This window comes from Drosophila elegans, unplaced genomic scaffold (genome assembly GCF_018152505.1).
Source record: "Drosophila elegans isolate 14027-0461.03 unplaced genomic scaffold, ASM1815250v1 contig_814, whole genome shotgun sequence".
Lineage (NCBI taxonomy): Eukaryota > Metazoa > Arthropoda > Insecta > Diptera > Drosophilidae > Drosophila > Drosophila elegans.
In genome coordinates this window covers 18,588,878-18,603,772 of record NW_024546167.1, presented here as the reverse complement: position 1 = coordinate 18,603,772, position 14,895 = coordinate 18,588,878, and the positions used below count along the sequence as shown (strand labels likewise).

The window sequence follows — 14,895 nt, the reverse complement described above, 5'->3', positions numbered from 1 at the left end:
ACTTCCGCTTAAGCTAATTAACAACGGGTTTGGAATTTTTTTAGGTTTCCACTTCAGTGTGCAAAGTGCGTCAGGTGCATGACAAAAAGATACGCACTTTAAATTGGAAAAGGAAATAGAAGACATAAATGCGCCTCTCGAATGACAGCTGTCAAATGTTTCGGTAAGTTTGGTTTTTGATTAATGCTTTTTCGGTTATTTTTTGCCTGCCTATAAATTTTGCAATATATTTTTGTATATATTTTTAAATGTTTATTTTTAGTGAACTGCTTAAGAGTCAGACACAAGTGACAAAATATTGCGGTAAGAGCAGAATTGAGGTGGAAGGTGAATAGTATTTGTCTATGGGGTGGTCTGATCTTGGCATGGCAGTTTTTTATTTTGAAATGTGCGTGAGATTATATCCACAAAATTTGTCACAAAGAAAAATTGCTTATAATTTTGTTTAAAAAGGAAAAGGAATTGTCTTTACTTTAGATTATGTTCTATGTTTAAAGTATAAGTTGAGTTTTTTTTATATATTTTAGGTTGGTATGCGTACTTTTGCATGTTTTATAAACTTTAAAGAAAATTATGTCAGATATTTTTACTTTCTCATATATTTGTCCCTAGTAATTTGATTTAATAAAGTTTAAAAACCTATCAAATAACAAATTTGTTATAAATTCTTCTAAGCTTATTATTATATATACTAAATAATTTATTAACTTGAATTGATTTTCTATGGAACGTTAAAAATTTCAATAAAATATCATAGTTCAATAAAATATTAATTAATAAACTAAGTGTAGTAAGATATATTGAATATTTTGTCTCTATAACTCAATAAAATATTTACTAATGGCGCTGTAATTGCAGCACGTCCATATGGGGAAAACACGCTCTTATTTGCGTACCTTCAGATACAGATACAGATACAGATACTCATTAAAACACTCTTATTCAGCCCGCAATCGTATATCTCCCTGGTAATAGGAGACATTGGGCGGGCGTGCCAAAAGTCGCGGAATGAATTGAAAAAGGTTTTTTTCGGGGGGCGTAAGAGGGGAACCCATGAAATTTTGTAAGGGGGAAAGATGTGGGTGGAATTAGACACATACAGACAAATGTTTCATAAAATTTAATTACACATTCACACTTTTGCCTTTTGTTTTGCATATTTTTGTAGGTGTGACAAGCACGCGATTTTCTTTTCCCCTTTTGTCTCCGCGTATATTTTATCCCCTCTTTTGAGTCCCACTTTTGAGCTTCTGTTTTTGCGGCTACTTCATATCTGACTTTGATTTGTTGAGCTCCGCTTTGGACAACGACATTTAATGGTGACAAATGAACGCATATATATATATATATGCTCATATTTATTTTCATGTGCGTGGGCGGATTTCTTTAGCGCTCGGGACCTTCGTGTCTTGGCCTAAACAAGTGCATTGTTTTTTGGCCCTCTTGTCTACAGCTTAATTACAAACCCACTAATTACGGGCCGAGTGTCTCCATGAGTTATGTGATTTTGATTTACAGTTGACAGTCGTGATGTAGTCGCAAAATGGGTGGGTTCTGAATTACACACTGTAGATTAGCTTTCAGCAGTCAAGCGGTAGTAATCATATAAATCAAAAAAAATATATACAAAGTTAAACGATGAGATTAGAACCCTTGTAAAGAAATCAAAATTAACCACTGTCATTTGTATTTATTTTGATATAAATATTTATTATATATATAGGCACAATTCACAGTTTCTTGAACATTTGTAAGTCCTTAAATAGGGTAGCTATAAAATATTTGGAAAGTAAGACAACAAACGATTAATACTTTTTATACACTCAATATAAAAAATATACAATATAATAAATAAATAAATAATTATTGAAACAAATTGTTTCATTTTTTTGTAGAAATGAAGATATAAAATTTTTAAAACATTTGTTATCACTGTTTTTATTTGGTAAACTACACATTCTTAAAGCTAAAATCACATAATAAATTTAGTTTTTAAAGGATTTTGAAAGCCATGATTTTAAGACGATTAAGAACATTAACAAGATTACCATTTAACCTAATTATCCCATAACAATTCTATGACTATAAAAAACGAGCTTCAAAAACCCTCTTAAGAAACTGACCTTGCAATGAAAAATATTTGTAAAATGACTTCATCGATGTTTGGACTGCAAGTTTTTCTTAGTTTTGCTTGTTGCCTTTTTGTTTGTTCGCAGATCAGTTGGAAACGCAGCTAGAAATGAGTGACCTTGAACACCAGCACACACACTCAAAAATTACAGACACGAGCATTATTTTTTCTTAAGGGCCCCCATATCGCGCTGTCTCGTTCTCGCTCTCCAAAAAGCCCCATAAAAATGCCCTTCACATCGGAACCTCAACAACGAAGTAAAATCAAGAGAAACAATCGACATCTTGGTGTTGTTGTTGTTGTTTCTTTGCTATCAATGCGTATATCAATTAATTTTATTGTTGTATTTGCTGGAGACCTTAGGCCCTTCAATAAAATGTGTGTGTGTTTTTTTTTCGGACCTACTCATTTCCGCACTCAGCATCGAACACGTTTTCAAATACGATCTTTTTGGTTGTGCGCGATTAGAGCTGTTGAAAAATGATCAACACAATATCTTATAATTTTCGATGGCTTTTCGTTGAGAAAATGTGTAACAAAGGTATCGGTGAAGGCTAAAATAGTCTAACAGCTACGATAATCAAATTGAACTTTAGGTGAAACTGATATAGACTCAATTCTGATACCGATCTAAGCATTTTTTAATGGTTTTATTGATTTGGTGTTCATAGAAAAAAAACAGTCAGTGATAGTTTATCCAATCAAATATCTTAAGTATTTATTTTGTTGAAGATGAAATTGTTAGGTCAAATATGCATTTTTTTTCGTCTTATTAGATTTTCTTAAGTTCTATATCAAAGTTATAATTTTTATTTAAACTATCTCTAACAGCTAAAAAGAATCTAATAGATTAACAACAAAAATATGAATTTGAATGAACGTTTAAATTCCGTTTTTTCCCCTTTAACTTGCAACACATTATAAATGGACAGCTTCAATTAGGAATGTACAATATTTAACATAATTTATCTGGGAGTCTGAACACCTGACTGGTGTACGCCTTAAAAATATTTGGTTGTTACCAAAATTTGTAGCGTGCAATGATTTTTCAAGCACTGCGTCCCTCCATTTCCTGAGCTGTTAAAATATTTAAATTGAGCCGTAAACTTGTAACCTGTCGGCTGTTTTCAAGGTTGGCATTCGATTGGCCTCTTGATGGATTTTTTTTGGTTTTTGGTTTCGGTTTGTGACCTCTGGCAGTGCAGGGCCATTTAAAAACCGTTTGAATGTCCAATGCACGTGAGTCGTTTTTGGTTTTTTCTTGTGTATCTGGTATCAATATCAAAATTTTACTTAATGCGCCATTCGATTAACTGAAGCTTTTGTTTGGCCAAGTTTTATGATCTCATGCATTTCATTACATGATGATTCGGAACCCGATTTATGACCGAGGAAAAGGGAAGCCAATCTTGGTTTATGCACGACTTTGGAGGCGCTTAATAAAATTCAATAAATGGCGGGGTCAGGTAAACAAGATTTAAATTACTGTAATTAAGCGTGTAAACTTTAATTGATATTTGGAGCATCGAAAAAATGTTGAAAGTTCGTGTTTGGGAAGTTAAGTTACAGGAAATACATTAGATATGATTTTTAGTTGGGCGTTTGGATAGTTAAAATTGAAATTGGATTAGTAATTTGTGGTTTAATTCCAGGAAATTCAAAATTATAGGTAAATTTAAATAGTAATATAACCAATACAATTTTGGCTGAAGAAAATTAAGGGCTTGAAGATGTTATGCAGTTTTTAAAAATATACGTATACTTAATTTGTAAGCTTCCGATAGATAAATTATAACAAAATTTAATATCTTGTGTACAAAATCAATATAGATAGAATTTATCTTACTGCACCATTGAAAAAAATGTATTATGTTGTTAATTAGAATTTTAATTGAATGCCAGACCTGAATTCTCATATTTTCCCTGTGTCATTCCAATTAAAAGTCTGAATTCAAAATGTAATTAACCCCTCCATATGAAATTCTAACTGTTGCCTTTATAAACGAACATATTAATTGTAAAGCTAATTGAATGGGGCTTGCTATAGACATATAGCATACGATATAAGTACATAATTACATAGTTAGTGCCAGGCACTGTATATAGTTTGCACTGCAAATACAAATCAGTTGCGTAAATAATGCGTAACCCCACAGAAAAAAAAAAAAGCAAGCTTGTTGGGGATTTATAAACTACAGCCAAGCATTTTGATTAGCAGCTGCAAAAACTACACAAAAAAATGTCAGCAAAAACATATATATAAAGTCGCTGAAAAAATGCGTAAACGCACTAACCGAAAATCCGACTGCCAACGAAAAAAAAGCGACTGAAATTCGTTTGTCGATGCGGTGCGTATAGCCCTGAACATAACCTTGAGTTGGGTTGACTTATGTTTATACCCTTGCAGAGGGTATTATAATTTCAGTCAGAAGTTTGCAACGCAGTGAAGGAGACATCTCCGACCCTATAAAGTATATATATTCTTGATCAGCATCACTAGGCGAGTCGATCTAGCCATGTCCGTCTGTCCGTCTGTCCGTCCGTTTATATGCAAACTAGTCTCTCAGTTTTAAAGCTATCTGCATGAAACTTTCCCAAAAGTTGTCTTTCTATTGCAGGTAGTATATAAGTCGGAACGAGCCGGATCGGACGACTATAGCATATAGCTCCCATAGGAACAATCGGAAAAATAAATGAAAAAAAATTATAACTTTGCTGTTTTTTAATTTTTTGTTTAGTTCTTCGACGTTTAGTAATGGTTAAATATTTCTGATTTACGGTTTAAATTTCATCATAATCGGACGACTATAGCATATAGCTCCCATAGGAACAATCGGAAAAATAAATGAAAAAAATTATAACTTTTCTGTTTTTTAATTTTTTGTTTAGCCCTTCGACATTTAGTAATGGTAAAATATTTCCGATTTACGGTTTAAATTATATCAAAATCGGACGACTATAGCATATAGCTCCCATAGGAACAATCGGAAAAATAAATGAAAAAAATTATAACTTTTTTGTTTTTTAATTTTTTGTTCAGTTCTTCGACATATAGCAATGGTTAAATATTTCAGAATTATGGTTTAGATTTTATCAAAATCGGACGTCTATATCATATAGCTCCCATAGAAATAATAAAAATATATAAAATAACTATCAAATAATTGAGTTGCTAATCATCATAGCTTCAATGTTTTTAAACATATACGCAGTAAATCATAATTTTAATGTTTTCAAAAATGTTAAATTCTTGCAATAGCGGCAAGGGTATATGAACTTCGGCTTGCCGAAGTTTGCTTTCTTTCTTGTTTTGTAGTTGTATTTTGTAGGTGTTGTTGCTCTTTTTATTTAAAGATTCGTTAATTTTTTTTCATAAATTTTTAGAGCTTTTGTCGAACGAAATGCGTTGGAGCGGGATGGAGAGCGTAAAAATGCGTTACGCACATGAACAAAGCTATGAGATAGAGGCGAATCACACAGATACGGTATATTCGGTCACAGATACAATTCACACATACATATACAGTCATAGCTATAGGCGCATGGCACTCGAAGGCAACCAATAAAACAACTAAAAATTATGCGTCTACGAAGCTTTTTGCTTGGAATCATATGGATTTTTGAACAATCTGCACTTCTTAATGAATTTTGTAATTTTTAGTGGACTTTATTTTTTTTTTTTAAATTCAAAGCAATTGTACAACTTAAGCTGTAAATTAAATCATTTATTAAAGAATTTCGAAATTTTTTATGATCTTGATACTTTGGAAGATTTTAACAGCTTAAACCTAAATTTTAGAACATATAGTATACATTTTTCTGTTATTTTTCAAAAGTCTTCGAAGAAGCTCATCAGCCATATCACCATAGCCGAATTTTAGGAATAGAAGCCTATGACTAGATCTACGAAAATGAATCCCAAAGCAAATGGCGAATGACGAGGGGCCGAAAAAAGACAGAGGACAAAAGACAGAAAACAGAAGACATGGGGACAGCGAAATCAAAATCTTTTGCCGAGCGCATAAAATTCTGCGTGCGGTTTTCTGTTTCTTCGACCTGGGCTTTGGGCTTTGAGTTTCTGAGTTTTTAGGCCCAAAATACTAGAGCCCCGAAAAAAACCAGAAATACATTTTTTGTTCAAACATTTGTGTTGCCAAGCGTCAGTGAGTTTGTCTATGTGAGAGGCCTGAAATTGGTTGGCTTTATGTGGGCTTGAGACTTATTTTTTTTTTTTTTGTTAACACAACACGCATTTTGTGCGTAAGGTCGACGCAGCTTCAGCGTACAATAACCGGTAATTATATAGCAAAATATATACACACACGCGCATTTATTTAGTTACGTATGACTGCAAACTTGGGCCTGAGAAAATCTCTGAAAGACACATCATCAGCACATAAATCTCAAGACATTTCCGCATTTCAATCGGTTAGCAAATGTTACAATGTTAATTTGAAACTTTAAATTTTGTATGCAATTTATTGCCTACGAAAATTGTTGAATTCCTAACGACTTAACTTATTCGAGCTGCAAACCAACTGAACGAATGCGCAGCACACTTTTGTTTTCGTTCAACTTGACGAAACCCGATGCACTCTTAGGTACTTTTGCTCTCTTCTCTTTTAATTGGCAAAAATAAGAGATTTTGGCAGTTGATAAATTCATTTTTTAATTCAAGCGTAATATTTTCATTATAAATCCAAATAAATTAAAAAAAATAAATAAATAATTACTTTAAATTTTTTAAGAATGAAATAACTTAACTTTGTATTGTTATTATAAAATATCAATAAACTAAGTAAGATAAAGATTTTATGCATGGCGGAAAGTAATTTTGAAAGTAATTAAAAGCAAAATCTTTAGCCACTTTAATTCCATCCCTCTCGCTTTAAAACCCCCACAATATAAAGCCAAAAACTCATTATCCTTATTGATCAGCCGACATTTTTTTTTCTTTATGTTGTTTGGGGGATAAGTTTCTGTCAATTGTCCTTGTTGTTTGTAGTTGTCATTGGCATTATTAAGGCGACAATTTGTGAGGGGCTGGCCACGAGAATTGGGGCTAAGTTAGTCCAGAAAGTACTTAATGTATTGGCTACCATAACTGCGCCCCTTCCACCCAAAAAAAAAAAAAACAAAATCTCAATTGAAATTGAGTCTTTTGTATCCCTCTGGTTTATTTTGTCATTGACTTTCGCTTCCTGCCTTGACTTTGGCTTTTGGTTTACTGGGAAATGTGTGCCACATGTTAATGTCTTTGTGCGATTTCTGCAAGGACCCCAGATCCTTGAGAACTGTCAGTACAACTTTTGCCTTTGACAGCCTTGTTTTATTGCCATTTTATATTTTTGACATTTATTGGCAAGTTGTTTTTTGAAGTGTCCCCTCTCTTGATCAAAACTTTTAAAAAACATCTAAGTGGAGAGCTTTGTTTTCCCATTTCAGTTGACTGTTTTATTGGTTTTCGCCTGGGCTATGATATAAAAAATGTATTGTATTTAATTAAAAAAAAACTTTGTATTACTGATGTTTTTGAAAAATTTACTTCAGAAAAAAAAAGAAGAACAAGCAAATTACGTGTGGTTAATAAGGTAAACATTTATAAAAATATATAATAAAAACTTAAATAAACACTTAAAATTAAAAAAAAATAAGTAAGTACGTTAAGCAGTTAAAGCTAAAATGTTAAAATGTTTAAATACAAAAACTTACTTAAACACATTTTAAATTCGTTAAATAAATTGTCTTTTTTTCCTTATTTCTTATATAATACCTTATTTCTTTTCATTAAGCTAAAGATGAAATAGCTTACTAATTATTGATTACATTTTACTTGCATTTCTAAGGAAATATAATGTACTTACAAGCATGTGGCTTTGTTGTGTACCTATTTGATTTAATGTTTTATATATTTAAATACATTATTTTGGTATTTTCTCTATCATTTAAATTATATCATTTAAGGTAGTGTGACTTAGATTTACACCCAACTGTTAGTCAGCTTTATGACCATTTCTTATTAACGCCCATTTACACCCCTCTTAAGAAGAGTTTCCCCCGTTTTCCACAAAATTCTAGCTATCAGTCGACTGGCATCGAGTTAAGTCTCCCCTTATTTTCTTGGCCACCCCTCCATGCAGTTTGGGGAAAGCCAAAGCGAAATTCTTGCTGGCTCTATATTTTTTTTGTTTTGGCCTTTCGCTTATCAATTTAATGGCCAACTGGCGTCAGCGGGGGCAGGCCAAAAATAAGGAATCTCCCACAAATGTCACAAACAGAATACTCTAAGGGCAATGTCAAAGGACACAGTGCACCACAGACACAGATATGTGGGTGTATATATACATATTATTCGGGCCGTGAGTTAACCATTAAAACCCCTCGAAACGCCTCACCAGATCCCCAAAAAAAAAAAGTTGTCAGCGTCGCCAGAATGCAATAACATTGTCTGGGGCCACAGAAAAGTAGGCGAAAAACAAGTCAAAGATTAAAAACAAGCGCATGAGAAAAGCAAAAAAAAAAACAAGGAATAGAAATACACACATACAAAAATGTATATAAACTATATAGATGAGATTTGTGCTGTGTTATTTTTATGGGTCGTCAGTAGGCGCCAGGATTCCTGCTTCCTAGCTCCATAGGCTCAATATAGTAGTTCCTCTGCTCCTATTTCTCTGGCTTTTCCCCCAGTCAGCGATTTTCCCGCCTTCACATTTCACTTGCACATTTCATTCCGTCTGATTGGATTGCTTTCTGGTTCGGTTTTCGTTTTTTCGGCTTGGATTGCCTGGCACTTCCTTTCCCTTTCAACTGCCTTGTTTTTCACATCATTTCTCCTCTTGGAACTAATTTGAATGAATTTTTTTTTCTTTCAATAGGCATAAATATAGCGTTCATTTTCTTGACTTTATTATCATATTTTTGTTTGGCTAGATTTGGTAAGGGAAGAAAACTGTTATAATAGTTAAATGTTCAAATATGGCAGCAGAAAACAACAAAGAGGAAACCTATAAAATAATGACAGGAGAAGCTATAAAAACTAATAGTAGCTACAAATTTTACAATTATTTGTGATTTAATTCCTAATGTTGTGTATATATGCCGTATAACGGTTTAAAAATACGAAATAATATTATAATAACAATAATACATTCGAACAATAGAAATGTGAAAATTTCCATGTTTATATGCAATTTCAGTAAGAACCCAAACATAAACAAACATTAACTACAACTTAGTTCAACACTTATCTTATCAATAAGCCGATTAAAATCTCATTTCGATTACCTTTAGCGATAAAGTGTCTAGAAATGCCCAAACTTAATACTATCTTCTAGCATTGAAACTATTTTTCTTTGACCAACCGACAATCAGCCAAAATGACCATTATGACCACACCTCCTTTAACCAAAATTGATGGGACACGACAACAAAAAATTATAAATGAAAACGCAATTTTCCTATAAAAAGATCCATTGAGCCGCATGACAAACCCCGAAAAACGCAGCAAATAATTAAATTATTTAATTTTTGTAATGAAATTTTATTTCACTTGTGCGCATAAGAATAGCAAAATATTTCATGCATGTTACCCACAAAAATTTCCATTAAAATGCAATAAAAAAAGGAGGGTAGCGTAAAAGGACAAAAAACTAACTACAGTCGAAACAGGCACACACAAATTTATGTGAAAATAATAAAATTAAAAGGGAAATTTTCGTGGGCTGGCCGGCGTACCACATGGCGTATGTGTGCCTTGATTTTGAATGCCATTTGGCCATTAGCTAATAATGTGGAGGATGGGGCCAAAAGTGGATGTCCTGCATCAGCAGGTGACCTGCGTGCTCAAACAAAGAATTATATTACGCATACGCCGCCTTGGTTTTGCTTTTGTTATGGCTTTGATTATAGTTTCTGTTTTTTTTTTATTTTTCGTGGGCGCAGCTACATATGTGCACGTACTAGAAAAACCTTTTGCTGAATGTTTGATATATGATTTTGTTAGTTAAGAGATTTTTTTACGCATTGTAGTGCATTCTATGGGTATATTTGCTAACTTATTGTTTACTGATGAAAATTTTGCGTTTTATCAATTAATTTTAAAATAATATTAAAGCGAAAGAGTATATTATTCTTTAAGATATATTGTAAATACATTGTAAATTAAGTTAGTAGTAAGTTAATAGAGAAATATCTTATAATTTATTATTTATAAAGCTAATTATTCAATATTTAATTCATTATTATTAAATATTAAAATTAAAATGTATACTCTTAGTATTTTAACTTTTCAGATATGTAACAATTTCGAAGAGTGGACTTATTCGTTTTCCAAAAGTCACATACGATTTGTCCCCACTTGTTTGATTTATTATTACAATAGTTTTTACGCACATTTTCCACATTTCATAATCCACCATCCTAGAAATGCAAATTAGTATAATTATGTTATACTTTCCGCGTTGCGTGAAAAAACCAAAAAGAGGACCTGATGAAAGGAGGCTCAGGAGTGCAGCCAACTCTCATACACACCCTTTTGTTTTTTGATTTATGAGATTTCTATGCCTTCAGGCGTTTTTGATTAATTGCCACTCAAGCACAAAAAAATAAACAAAAAACCAAAAGTAGTAAAATGCAAAATGGTCAAGCCCAGGCGAATGTAATTGTGGAACTTCGTCTTGTAATCAGAAAATTACAAAACTAGCTACATTTCCGGCATTTACAAGGCAGGCAGAATGACCTACCCCATAACCCAAAAGAAAACCAACCGAAAAACAACATGAACTGGCATACTGATGAACAAGAAGCCGCAGCGGCAACAACAATGGATCATTAATTCAAATGCTGCCTGGACCAGTTCTTGGGCTCCAAAACTTACAACAAAGCCAGAAGGCAAAACGCGAAACGCAGAAGCCATCAACATGGAGATCGCAGCAGGCAGAACCAACAGACGAGGGGAAAAAAATAAGGAAGTTTAAATAAACACACTATATACTAAAGGGTCAGTTAATTAAGAAAACAAAAAAACGTACATCTACTGAAATATTATAGACAATTTTGTCTTTTTAATAAGTTGATTTAGTTATATGTACTGAAATCAATTATGTTTCAAGTTTTTCAATCATTGTTTTTATAAAAGAATTAAGAAATTTAAATTAATTTCGTTTTGCATTTTAAATCAAAATATTTATTAGCATTTACAATTCAATTTTTTTTTATTTTCATAATTTTATGGAGTTCTCAGAAATTCTCAAAGACAAGTTCTTGGTTTTATATTTTTTTTTTGTATTTTTAACTGCAACTAAATTAATGTGCAGCACTGTAGGCATGGCCTTTGAGCATGGACCCCCCTCACTCATTCAAAATTTAATGCGCACGCATTCCAGCCTGTGCTTTGCTGCTGTTGCTATTCTGCTTTGCGCTCTGTGCTTTGTGCTGCCATTGCTTTGCGCTTTTGCTTTTGCGCTGACATTCGCTGCGATGAGGTAATCGGCAAAGTGCGTGCGTGTGCGTTTGTGTGCGTTTTGTGTGCGTTAGTGTGTGAGCGAGCGAGAGAGAGCTTGAGTGCGTGAAAAGAGTGCGGCTCTCGTTGCACGCGCCAAAAATCCAACGCACCCTCTCTTTTCCCCCCCCGCCCCATCTCGCTCGCTCCCCAGCAGATTATACGGCCCTTTGACATCCCATAAATTTCATGTCCACGCGGCTCGTCGACAAAGATTAACAAAAACTAAAAAAAATACTACAAAAATAGCAACAAGGCTACTACAACAAATTTCCAAGATTTTATATTTCTACAATGTCGAAAACGTGTTTGTTTTATTTTGTTTTTTTTTTTTTTGGGGCTCAACACTATTTTTGCATTGCGGGAAATTCTGTTTAAATTTGGCTTTTGGAGCTGTTCACACATCTGATTATGTTTTTGGAGATCGCCTCGTTAAATATTAAATTTTGTATGGCAAATATTATTTGTTTTTGCTTGTTTGATTGAAATCGTAATAAAGTGTTTGATAAATGATTTTTAAATACAATTTTAATAGGCCTGCGAATAGGGCATTAATTTGTTCAATCGATTAAGTTGTAAATTTCTGTGGGTCTAAGATCAGGGGATCATTGTATTTGTAAATGGTCATCGAAAGGAGATTTTAATTTTGAAAAGATTGTAAATATGATTTATAACTAATTATTAACTACGAATTATTATTTATCATACTAAGCCTGGATTTCAATTTGTTTCTGTATATATAAATATATTTTGTACAATTAAACTCCGATAATGTTATTTTATTGAATATTTAAGATATTGAATACCATTAATATTTTTCTTCAAAAACAAAAATTTACTTTAGTGATAATCAATTTCCTTTGCACTTGTTAAATGTATATTTTTTACATATTTTCGCCATCAGTTCGATCGCCATTTTTGCGCATCCAATGAGAATCGTTTGTTGTTGTTAAAATGCGCAAAAAGCTCGTTTTCACACAGATACTGTAGCTCACCCATACACTCACGATCAATTGGCGCATACAAATGCAATTCTGAAAAAGACAAGGGGGTCAAAAAGAGATAGCAGCTGTGTGCAAAAAAATTGCAATGCTTTTACGTTCTATTGCCGTCCTTTTCTACCTCTTCTAGATCGCTCGGAAAAGAATAACCAAAGTAATTATGTACAAATTGACAGACATATGATAGAAATACTTTGTCTTTTCTGTCTTACTCCTAGGCATGTAATAGACAAAATGATTGATTAACCTGAGCCCAAGGGCTCTTGTATCTTTGAGATGCGCAAATATATGTATATATACCTATATCCCATAGTTCTGCGCGCTCGCCAAAAGTCATTAATTTGCAATTAGTTCGCAGGCGTAAACTGTGCACGCGTGGGAATCGAAATTGCCTGCGATTTTCCCCAGTCGCGGCGAAACTTTTAGTGAATCTTCGGAGGTCTCCACCCCAGAAAATATTAAAATGAACACATAGCTTCACTAGAAATTTGTTAATCAGATGGTGCTTGAAAAATTAATAAAGCAATTTGCTTAGTAGGTTGCGTTTAACTTGGCTTAAAATGGAAGTCATTTAGCGTTTGCTTTTACAAATAGGTACACGGTTATGATTACTTTTTAAAGCTGTACATTTTGTAGATACGTTAATTATATTTTCGTCTCCTTTTTGTTAAAATATATTAATTTGTAGTTTTAACTTTATTTAATTTTAACATTTACGGGGCTTAGAAACTTATTTTTGAAAAATGTTCAAAGAATTTACCAATTTTGTATAAATATTTCGTAATTGTTAAAGTGAAGCTTAACTGCACAAGATTTAAATTTAATATAAAATATGAATATATTGTTTGGTTGATTTCCTCAACTCCGAATCTATAATTGTTCTCTTGGCTTCAGCAGCATCTTCCGTTTTTGCGTAAGGGCATGCAAATAATATCTTCCTCAGCAGTATTTCCCGCACAGATTTTAATATTCACAATTGCCTTTTTGCCTGTGGATTGCCGCCCCCGCCCCAAATCAACCCACTTTTGCCCCAACCCCTCGCCAATATCTTAAACATCTGACACACAATTGAATTCTTCCGGTTGCTGTTGCAAGCACAAAACTTTACGTCATCCACCCCCTCCATGAGGTTTTTGGGCCCAGCAATTTGGCTCAACATTTACAATTCATGCATAATAAACAAATAAAGAAAATGTTGAGAATTGCCTATGAACATTTTGTGTGTCTCTCTGTCTTTGATTCGGAATTTCAGTTGTTTTTCTCTGCCGCTGCCTTTTGTGCCCATTAAATTGTGCAAGTCTTTTTAACTTTTCGTCTGCATAAAATAAATATAAATATAAGGGAAGGGAAAAAGCGGAAAAACAAAAAATAAAGCCAAAAAGAAAACTGGAAAACCTTTGACAATTGTGGCTATTAAGTTGTTTTCGGGGTTATACGCTGGTCTTCCGTATTATACCATTTTTTGTTGTTGTTTTCGTCCTCTTTGCGTTTTTAGTTAATTTAATTTATGGTTAATTGGTTTGAAGGTCCTTGTTTTTGGCCACTAAATGTGATTTTATTATGATGTGACAAGCCTGAGAGGATTTTCTTTTTGCTTTTAGGGTGTTGTACGAAATAAGATTATATGGAGTGTGAACTTGAAAGGAAATTCGCAGTTCTACAAATTTAATTTAGTATTTTTATTACAATGAGTTCAAAGTTTATTAATACTGTAAAAAATGGAATCAATATTTATGTGTTTTAATCATTTTTAACTTTCAAGAAATAGTTACCGTAAATATATTATTTCCCATAGAGTAAATATATTTAAAAAAAAACATCATTTTAATTGTGTTGATTTTTCTGCCAAGTACCATTAACACGTTTAATGGAATAGCTATTTTTCCCGCTCAAAATATCACTCTTACATAACTTGCTCGGTGGTTGCACACGCACAGCAGCAAGATCGCCAGCGATTGATAGATTGCATTCAGAACATTTCCCAATCCGCCCAGTGGGAGGCAAGGGCAAACACAGAAAGAAAAACAACAATCGGGCCGAAGATCAAAGGGAGAACAGCAGCAACATCAGCAATATACGAAGCTAAAGCGGCAACATCAGCGCCATCGTTGCAACATCCACCAAAACAAAAAAAAAACACACGCACTCGCATTTGGATTATATGCAGTGACCCAATTTTCCACTCACCAAAAACGACATCAACAAAAAAAAAACCAGAAGCGAACTAAAAAATTGTTGTTCAAGTTTGTATGTTAGAATTG

At 33.1% G+C, this 14,895-nt stretch overlaps 1 protein-coding gene across 6 annotated transcripts in view; it reads left to right on the top strand.

Moving 5' to 3' along the window:
* The window catches only part of LOC108147939, an 89,714-nt gene that overhangs the window by 29,945 nt on the left and 44,874 nt on the right, over positions 1-14,895 (top strand). For all 6 annotated transcript variants that reach the window (XR_001774537.1, XM_017274723.1, XM_041710538.1 and 3 more), the window contains one exon: positions 45-163. The gene's annotated coding sequence lies outside the window, so the exon portion shown is untranslated. The remainder of the gene's footprint in view (positions 1-44; positions 164-14,895) is intronic.